Source organism: Rhinichthys klamathensis, unplaced genomic scaffold (genome assembly GCF_029890125.1).
Source record: "Rhinichthys klamathensis goyatoka isolate OS25496 unplaced genomic scaffold, OSU_Roscu_1.1 h1tg000503l_1, whole genome shotgun sequence".
Classification (NCBI taxonomy): domain Eukaryota; kingdom Metazoa; phylum Chordata; class Actinopteri; order Cypriniformes; family Leuciscidae; genus Rhinichthys; species Rhinichthys klamathensis.
Window position 1 is genome coordinate 51269 of NW_026606984.1, and position 11232 is coordinate 62500.

The window sequence follows — 11232 nt, forward strand, 5'->3', positions numbered from 1 at the left end:
AGTCTCGTCAAACTAAAACACATCAGTGAATAAATGGGAATATCAGAGAACATTAAAGGGATATGATTTAGTCTAGAGCGCTTGTGTCATGACCCTGTCAATCGCCAAAGTGACATTATGACCAAAGCCTCAAGATGTCAATTCATCAGTGTTATTTTCATGCAATGATTGTCATGCCCTTGGACATAATTGATCTGTTGCGAAAATGTCCCAAATAATAGATATTTGCTCAGCAAAGATACTAGCTCACAGATTTTAGCCTTAAAATAAAGAGACAGAATTAGAGAAGCTTGTTTACGTAAATATTACATCCATCTCTCTGTCCCTCTCCTTTTTTATGCTTTTTTCCATAGTTTTTCCATCTGTCTCATTGGCTTCATGCCTCTTTCTTACACTATTGCCCTCATTCCTTCCTTCTTTCCCCGTCTTCACACCATCTCTGGCTCCAGGGGACCGTCTGCCAGAGGGAGGGACACGACTACAGGAAATTGGGAGGGTGACTCGATAAAGCAGAACATTAATCTGATATAGGGTTCCTTAGCAACCTACTGGGCCAGTAAAGAAATAAAAGTAGCGATAGTGTATGAGATTGGGGAGAAAAGGTGCAACACAGAGGCGTCATGCACTTATTTTTTATTTTTGTGGAGGCACCAGAGACACTAACCCACTGACAATATATAAATACATTTGAATGACGATTTTAAAAACTTTATTACTTTTTAAGTTAACTAAATAAGTCTAAGATGTGCTGTTCTAATGGGATAGGTTTTCTTTGGTGACTCATGTTCAATTCGTGACCTAATAACTTTTGTCACATGACTTGAGTATGGGTATGATGACAGAGGTTTTAGTTTAAGTTAAATGATCTGCGGAAGATTATTGGACTAGACTGAACTGACCGACATGTGATAGAGTGATTTCTCACACAGCATTTTAGATTAACACTTTTTTTTCTAACAAGGTTTGATTTTTTTAACATTAGTTAAAGCATTAGATACACTACTGTTTTAAAGTTTGGGCTCAATAAGATTTGTGTTTATTAAAAGAAATTAATAATTTTATTAAGGAAGGATGCAAAAAATTGATAAAAAGTTACAGTAAATACATTTATAAATCAAATGCTGGGTTTTTTTTTTTCATCAAAGAATCCTGAAAAATATAAAGCAGCACAAATGTTTTCAACAGTGATTCTAATAACAATTGTTTCTTGCGCATAAAACTACAAGAATTAAAAAATCAAAGATAACTGACTGTTCGTGGCAGAACTTTTATTAATTTTGGTTAATGTTAAATTCTATCAATTGTTCAATACATATTTCAAGTTGTATCAATTAAAGGCACAATATGTAGGGGGTTTTTTCGCCACAAGAGGGCGCAGTTTCCAACAATAACAAAGGCGTAGGTTTATGACACAGTGATGAGCTGAATGATGGGACTTGCTGACAAGCTGATGGATCTAATAATGTTTATGGATGAGTGCAAACATTCATATTTTTTAACATTACAGTATGATTGCTAAAGAGACAGATATCACACGCGAGTCCCGCGGATATAAAGGAATAAGGACATATTATTCTACCGAACTACCCGCAAGTGCTGGATTACTCACACAGATCAGTTTATTAGACGAATTAAACTTGTGAGGTAACGCAGCGCTGCTTCACTTGGTCTAACGTTACACTATCACACTAAACGGCATTTAAATGTGTGCTGAAAGTTATAATGTTATACTACGTGTTAGTTCGTTTGCTATACGAAACTAGCAGAAAGCTAGATCAACATTAGAATAACATACTGACCATATTCTAACATTTCATCATGTGGAGCTAACGTTATATAACATTGATTTGTTTTATATTGACAGGATATTGCGTCATTGACAGGCGACATTTTTTTCTGGGACGGCCACTTATTTAAAATTGGAATTTCTCTGAAATAAAAAATCTTTGGAGACTTATGGGATATTGTAAGTAGGCCTACACAACTGCAGGAAATATATCACACTGTGCAAGTGATTTTTGGATATTTTATTACAAAATTCTTACATATTGTACCTTTAAGGAATAAATGTACATTCACCAAATAAATCAATCAATAATTAAATAAATATGTGAACATGAAATGAGAATGAGAATTTTTCCTTTATACTATCATAAAGCTTTCACTAAGAAAAAACAGTCTACAACTACGCACAAGCAATCTAGCAACAAGATGAACACTGAAACAAGTTATATTAATACTGAAGTCCTCTGAGTCCTTATTTTCACTACTGTAAAAAAATGAGATGCAAGATGGCAGCAGTTGCATTTGTATAAAACAAGAGTAGCAGCACAAGTTTCATTTACCAAGATGAGAAGACTGATATACGACATGGATGACGGTGATGGAGCCATGTAATAACATGAGCTTATGCATTATGAATGGACAAATTTAAAATGAACATTAGAAAATGTATAAATTAACCCTAGATTAACCAAAATGTGGTTCGTTGTTAGCTGACGATTTCTGATGAATTCACTAATGTTCACAAAATGAACCTTATACTTTTACCTAATAATTGTGCAACTTAACTATTAAAGATACATTTTCAGAAAAATTTAATTTAGTATGATTTATAAGTGGTTTTCCTCATGGAGGAAAGGACAAGGATTTCCCACAAGGACAAGGATTTCAGACATATTGTCCCCATGATAGGGTTTACCTGAACAACACACAAAGTGCTTGATTCGAGAAATGGAAATGTATAATTTGACTAATGGACAAGTAATGGTATACTGTGATTTTCTGAGAAGTATACTTTAAGAGGAGAGATGATGCATGTGAGGACAGTCTGTTTTGAAGCTCATTAACAGAGAATCTGCTGGTTTTGGCTTTTAAGTACAGTGCATTTAATCTCTCTCTCTCACGCACACACACACGCACACACACACACACACACACACTCACACTCACACAAGCACTTTATGTCAGCATTCTTGAGAATACAGACAGAAATGGGGTTATAAATAAAAGTTCAGTTCCACCTTTTTTCCCTGTTCTACATTTAAAAACTGCATGAATTGCTCATCCTCAAGCTCATCTATTTAGCTTAATAGCTCTCAAGGGTTCAAAATGAAGATGAAAATGATATCATCATTATGCGGTTTCTAACAAGCAGGATCTTTTACAAAAGGAGAAATTCTGAAGACTGTTCTGGTCATAATTTTCTATATGGGGACTTTCAAGCTTCAAAAACAACACAAGCAGTGTGCAAAATTTAAAGTCTTCTAAAGTCATATGATACATTTGTGTGAGGATCAGATTGAAATTTAAATGTATTACCATTCACTAATAACCATTCCCTCCAGTGAGCTGTGAACTGCTGCAAACAGGATCATTGAATCAATGAGTTGAACTTGAGATCCAGGGCAGTTAAAGTCATTTAGATGGTTTCTGAACTAATTAGCAATGAAATAAAGATCCAAGTCGAAAGAACAAATTGAATTGTGCATTTGCCATCCCCACTTCTTTCATGAACTTTCATGAGAGTGATAAGAACAGCTAATAAATTAACACATTTTAGTCTGTTCCCCACACTAAGTCATCGAATGGTTTCAGAAGACTTTGAGTTGTGGAGTAATAGAGCACAAATTTTAAGCTATTGTCTGTTCCACACTTAAAATTCAGCTTAACATTTGCATGTGAATTTTGATGGCAAAACATTTAACACAAATGACTGTATTTGATTTAGTAAATATGTCATTTCATGTTTGGCCTGCAACTATTTAAATCGTTGTACTTTCATAATTGTATTTGTGTGTGCTTTTAAGCTATTTATTATTTTGCTGCAAGGGAGTCGTATATTATAGATATTGCAACTGAAAGAGTCATTACTATTCATTATAGCATGAGGGAAACCAGGAAACGTCATGCTGTTGCTTTATTACGCTCATTTTTTGTTCAGATTAAGCCTCTGACGCAGAGGGTCTCTTCTTCACACAATCCCCTTACTCTTATCCTCCGCTCATCTCTTCATATTTTAGCATGCAAGCACATGTTACCACATCAAAGGGATCAGCTTGTCCAAGAGTGTAACACAGGCTCTGTGTGTGTGAATACTGAAGGTACCCAGTAAACGCATATATAAAAAAAAGATCCATTTTATTAAGGGTTTTCATTTAGCAAAGCACTAACACTGTTTCCACATTACTATCTTTGTGTGTAAAAGTCAAGCACATTCTTAATGTGCACTTACATAGTCAGACTCAGAAATGCAGTTGACGGGCTGGTATGATAAAACAGACCCAGAGGAGTCTGATTCAAAAGGTCATTTAACACCTTACGGAAATCGAATGTGACTCTGCATTAAAGGAATGGGCCTGTGGATAGACTTGGACATTCAGAGTGTGTGTGTGTGTGTGTGTGTGTGTGTGTGTGTGTGTGTGTGTGTGTGTGTGTGTGTGTGTGTGTGTGTGTGTGTGTGTGTGTGTGTGTGTGTGTGTGTGTGTGTGTGTGTGTGTGTGTGTGTGTGTGTGTGTGTGTGTGTGTGTGTGTGTGTGTGTGTGTGTGTGTGTGTGTGTGTGATGTAAAAAAAAAACTGTGATCACTATAAGACACGTCATTAGTATCGATTTGTGAGCTCTTTCTCAGGGACAACACCAGTGCTCAACATATGAGTTTAAGTAATGGTTACCGTTTGCTTAACCATTAACTCATTTATTGCCCTTTGGTATTCAAAACCAGCAACCTTAAGTTTCATATTTGCAAGATTTGCTTGAAGGGAACTACATTAGTCCTGTCAAACCTGCTTATCTGAGGAAAGAATAGAAAAAGTCTGAGACACTGTCGTTGCTTGCAAATTTACTAAAGGACAAAGATCTTCACACATTTTAAAAACAGCGTGGCCAATCTGGCTATTTAGAGTATAAACTGGACAATCATCATATTTAAGAAGTGGACATGTAAAGATGTGAAAAGCAGGTGGAGACAGCGGAGACAGCAACTCTGTTGATATTATTGATATGCTTTTTGTAAATCGTTCAGCATTTGTTCAGCCGCCATGTTTGCCACATGCTACCCAGCAGGCAGTGCTGCTCGTAGTGACAGTGAATGTGTCTGATTAAACATGAGCCTGGCACTCAATTAATATGCTAAGGCTAAAAAAAAATTAACATACACACACACACACACACAACATCACTGTAAAAAAAGAGAGAGGAGCTCATGGAGGAGCAAAGCCAATGATGCTCTTGTCATGTCCAATCAGAAGCTCTTCCTAGCGGATCACAGCCATAACAGGCCAGCTGACGACTATGTCACATTTCCTGTTTCTGTGACGCAAGGAGTCAAGTTTTGATATATAATATAAAATAGTGTCAGTATGAAATATCAGTCTACATTTCCAAACATTCCTTTTGCCATTAATTGTAATATCAATATTTGGTGTGACCACTTGCACATCATTTTTCAGGTAGCTTTGCAGGCAAGTCTCTAAATGAATTAAAGTCCTGTCAGCCTGCGCTATCTAGAGTTTCGAACTTGGTATTTCTTCTGGATTTTATCAGTCTAATTTTTACTTCTTCGTGTAATCCCAGATGGACTCAATGATGCTGTTGTCAGATTTTTGTGCATTGTTGTCAGTGCGATTGCATACAAAAATCTCACTGGATTATTACAATTAATGGCAAAAGGAATGTTAATTTGTAAAATGTTAACTGATATTTCATACTGACACAGCAATATAAATAATTGGCTTAAAACCATTTTGTTTCGGTGAAAATACTAACGTGCCTAAGACTTTTGCACAGTACTGTGTGTATAGCCTATACACTATTATTATTGAAATTTTACTAGTGAGTATTTATAAAATTTCTTCCATTGGAAGCGTCTCATTGTCACCCAGATTTTAACTTTTTATTGAACCAGAAATGTATTTAATATTACGTTTTCTGAGGCTGAACCTCCATGTGCTCCTCAGCTCTTGACCTTTAAAAAGTCCAGAAAAAATGTCTTCAAACCTGATATCAATTAGTCTAGACAGCTTAGTGGGAGGTGAGCCCCCTCTGAGATACTTAAGAGAGCAGACATTAGAAACAACATAATCAGTGTATAAGAGGGACTTGACTTTGAACATCTCCTTTGTTAATTCAGTAAATCCATGAAGACATGCATAATTAAGCATAAGAACACTAGAACAAAGATATGAAAAAATATGACGCGAATGGAATCAAAAGAGATTCACAGAAACTGAACTGAATTCATGCATCTTCTAAAATGAATCAATGCTCTAGCATAATTTGTCAGATGTCACTTGTTTTGATATTTTATTATAATGCGAATATGCACATTCATACATTTTGAAGTGTGGCTTAAATGTCCTAAGCCATTTATGGTCAATACTTAGCAGTACTATAGTACTATATAATACTATAGCATACTCTCAGAGAAAAGGTGCAAAAGCTGTCACTGGGATGATACCCTCTCAAAATGTACTAATATGTACCTTTAAGGTATATTCACCCTTAAGGGGTAAACAAGGTACAAATGTGTACCGTCTGAAAGGGTACCACGCAAGTGACAGCTTTTGTATCCGTTTTTCCGAGAGTGTCGTATATGCAGGGACGAGACAGAACACAAATTAATTGTATTGTTTCTATGTCATAGCTGTGCATAGCTTGCATCTTCTTTTGTTTTGCATGGGAAAAGAAGAAGAGGGCTGTCTGTAAACATCCATCAGTAAAGAAAGCCCTAATGAAAACAGAGAGATAGAGAGAGAATAGAGGCATGAAAGAAGAACACTTAAACTAACATCCCGCTCTCTTGTATTATGCATCTATGAAATGGCTTATATGTCTACATTTGTCTTTGTTATGATATTGTGTATGCGAGAGAGAACGAGAGAGGAAAAAAGAGATTTGTTGCTCATCATCGAACACAGGTGCATGTGTGTGTGAGTTTTTTCTTGCAGCAAGAGGTGAGTAATCAGAAATCCCAAACATACCTTGGCTCTGTTCTCACAGACGGCAAGCTCATCCTGCTCTGAAATAAACTGTCAATCACTCTACACACAAACACCCTCAGTTCATCTCCAGGCACACGTCCTGAAAATACCAGAAAAACACAACCTTAGGAAGTCTGATTACAGGTAAATAAAGTCATTGTGATCCTTTTTAAACATCTAATATCCAAGTGGCCGTAAATGACTATTTAACACCTTAGACACCTTTCAATCCAGGCCAACTATTAGGAAAATGGATGACAAATGAGACAACTGAATGTAACAACTGTGGGAGAACAAAGCATGCAGCTCTTTGAGAGGAATGTTTTTTTTAGCCTTGTGTCTCTGGTGCTTTCTTTCACTCTCTTTATTTCTCTCTCATATCACTGTATACACAAAAAAGCAATACATACTCACTTTTAGATAAAAGCTGGGCCTAGATGCTTCAAAATGATTTTAGAAAGAGAAGAAACTTTTTACCATTGTATCATGTCTTATCTCTCTCATAGTTTATGCAAAGGCAAAATGAATAGAAACCTGTGTTAAAATGACCGGCTGTTTCCTGCCGCGGTAAGAATCAGATATAATATGATCAATGGCTATGATGTTCATTGGAATGGCATAAGTAATGAAATATGGACAAAGTACAGTTCCAAAGATGCTGAAACTCCATGTCACTGTCACTCACAGCATTCTGCTTTCTAAACGTCAAAGACCTCGTGATGTGAAGCAATTGTTATTTTGCTGCTTCACATTGCGATATACAAAACAATAAAAGGGTCATATCACAGATTTTTATTAATTAGAAAGTTTAATAACTCTTCTCTCAATTGTATTTGTTCATCTGGTCCTATGCTTTGCCATTCATTTTTCCATACTGTTAGGTAATTAATGCCAACATTAAAGCTTCCATTTTTGATTATGGTCATCTTTAAAGAGCTACTGCCCCCGTGTGGTCACCAGCCCTTAACACAACTCTGCCTTATCTACTGGAGAGCTGTCTGGAATAATGTTTCTATGCTATAAATTCCTGTGCTATTAATATATTGGGAATATTACTAGACATTTAAACAATGTAGCCTCATCCAGTGACAATAAATAATGGTTTCTCAACCAATAAACAATAAAATTCATAGAACATGTAATGGAGGCCAGGCAGTGCTTAACAGAACTGTGTAACTTTACTACAGCATACAGTCACTTCTTCTCTCTTTGCAATGCACAAGCACGCACTTAACCCTCTGGGGTCCTTCGGCCCAAATAGACCCGAAGCATTTAAATATATATATTTTTTAAATCATTGCTTTATCGGAATGGTCCGAAATTTGGTGACTTTGTTGGTACTTGGCATATGAACACCCCAAAAAATTGGGGACAGGATTTGAATAGTCTAAGTGGTTGTAAAAAAAATAGTCACACTCAGGACCTTCGGGTCCACAAGGACCCGCATAGGAAATGAATGGGAAATTGGCAAAAATGTGAAAATACAGAGTTATTTTGTGCGTACAAACTACAAATCAGCCACGATCCAGAAAAAAAGCACACAACAGTGAAGGGGTGAATCTATAAAACATCAAGAGTGCAAAACAGACACATCCACACACACACACACACACACACACAAACACACTTTTATACACATACACACTAATAAATTCAGATTACATGTATGGGTTTTGAATTTTTAAAATGCTCAGTTTGTCCACTAGATGGCATCCATCTCATTTCAAAAATTGCTTTCATGAGGCCTAGGCTTGACTCTAAAATGAAATACAGCTTTAAAAAAAAAAAATATATATATATTTTTTTTTAATTTCTATTATATTCAATGGGGAAAAAATGGGTCATAATTATTGCATTAATATTAATTATAAATCATTTTTATTTTTGAAATTATCTCAAAACACCAAAAAAGAAAAGAAAAAATATTATAAAAAACAAGTAAAAAAAAAAAAAAGATGATTTTTTTTAATAAATATTAATCCCACCCTTCCGGCCCATTTGGACCCGAAGGTCCTGAGTGTGACTCTGAAATGAAGGACCCCCACTTAAAGTGTCAGCAACATAAACTACAACCTTTCTTTAAGGTATCATAACAGAACAGAAATAGGGAAGGGTTGTTTATATTGGCCTATGTAAAAATCCCACTTAGACGTAATGATATTATTGTTGAATGTTTACCCATTGTATTATTATTATAAGTGTAGTATAAGGGCCTGCTCACATATCGCGTCTTTTGCGCGCTCAAGTTCCTTATTTCAAATGTAGGCGCGCGGTATGCGCGCTCATAATGGAAGCGACGCGCTCGCGGTGCGACGCGCTCGTTTTTTCCATGCGGTCCACGCCGCATCGAGATAAAAACATCTCAACTTTTCAGAATGCCGCAAGCGCACCATAAGCGCAAAGTAGGTCACGTGACAAGAACCAACCGGAGTGCAACCGCCCTAGCGCTTTGGAAAAGGAGAATGCGGCGCGCCCAGCGTTTTCTACGCGTTTTAGGCGCTATATGTGAATCCGGCCTAACTGATTTATTTATTATTATAAAAGTGTTTACTTGGTTTTAGTTTCAGCTCCAAACAACATTTTACTTTAGAGTTAAAACACAACACACCCTTTAAAAGGCATACAGGGGCTACAAAAATTATTGAAATAAATCAGAAGAAATAAATTTGAAGGCTACACAAATTATTGAAATAAATCAGATAAATAAGGTTTTGAGTTGCAAATGATATCTTCACTTTCAGTTGAAATTGTCCTGTGACATCAAACAGTATGACACGTGATTCGTCTAAATGTAAAAGTTGAATACAAGTCCACACTTACACCACATATGATTACATGCCTTACAAATGATAGTTAACTTTTTTACATGATTCACTTAAACTTTTTTTTTTTTTTACTTAAACAGGGTATTTTTGACTTCTCGTTTAATCTAACAGTAAGAGGGATAGATTTCTTATGAAAGTCAGTTGCTCCTTTTGCCCTTGTTGCTTAGACCTCATCAAACCATAACTTTCAGAGAAGATTCAAGATGGAATTTTCAGTAAAAACAAGATCATAAGTTACATTTCAATTTGATCGTAAATCATCCTAATGGGACATTGGTGATTGGACCCCGATGATTGCTGCCCACGGCTATATTTGTAGTTGTTTTGAAGTGGAGGAGGCTGCCGCTATGGTGAAGAGGAAGCACAGTGAAGTGCCAACACAACACAAAGTAGATGTTACTAAGTTTTCACACATCTCTGAGTTGTTGCATTTTATCTGCTGCTAGTTGATCACCATAGCAGAGTGATGATGCAGTCATTTTCCATATAAATATATATATAGCTTATGTCAAAAATGAAATGATATAGTAATTATATATGAAATACTGTTGTGACTATTGGGTAAATTATGAGATCTTGATCTCTTGGCTTTTTTGGCTTTGTCACAAAACATCTAAGTTGTTGGTCATGTGCTGCTATAATATTAGAGCTGCAAAGACAACGTCAATTTTCAAAAAGCCCTTTTGCTAATACAGTTTTTTTCCATCGCTAACAAGCGCTTACCCATACTTCAGATACTTTTTCTAAACTCTTAACACAGACTCACAACTACAAAACACAATTGGCCAAATGGATAATTTTCTTCTCAAAAACACATTTTGTTAAATATATACTAACTCTTCATTTCAAAATAGAACACATCTTTCTCTAGACACACTTACTTTACCAAAACACTGGAAATCTGACTCAAAATGAGATTAATCTGTAAATCAAGACTAACACTTGTTTTCACTTCACAAGGTACATGCAGTCAATCAAAGTACACCAGGTTTCAAAATACTGGCTATGGTTGACATTACAAAAACTACATAGACTTTGATGTTTCAGTTTTACAGGTATTTGCATGCAAAACATTTTTACACTACATTTCTTTGTTGGGAACTGTATGTCCACATGTACAGTAATGTTCACATTCAAAAGCATTCCAGTTAAAAGCAAATCAGTTTTTTTTTTCACCTCTCACTGCATCTCTCACTGCACCTCTCACTGGTCCTGCACCTCTCACTGGTCCTGCACCTCTCACTGCACCTGCATCTCTCACTGCATCTCTCACTGCTCCTGGATCTCTCACTGCATCTCTCACTGCACCTCTCACTGGTCCTGCACCTCTCACTGCACCTGCATCTCTCACTGCATCTCTCACTGCTCCTGGATCTCTCACTGCTCCTAGATCTCTCACTGCTCCTGGATCTCTCACTGCATCTCTCA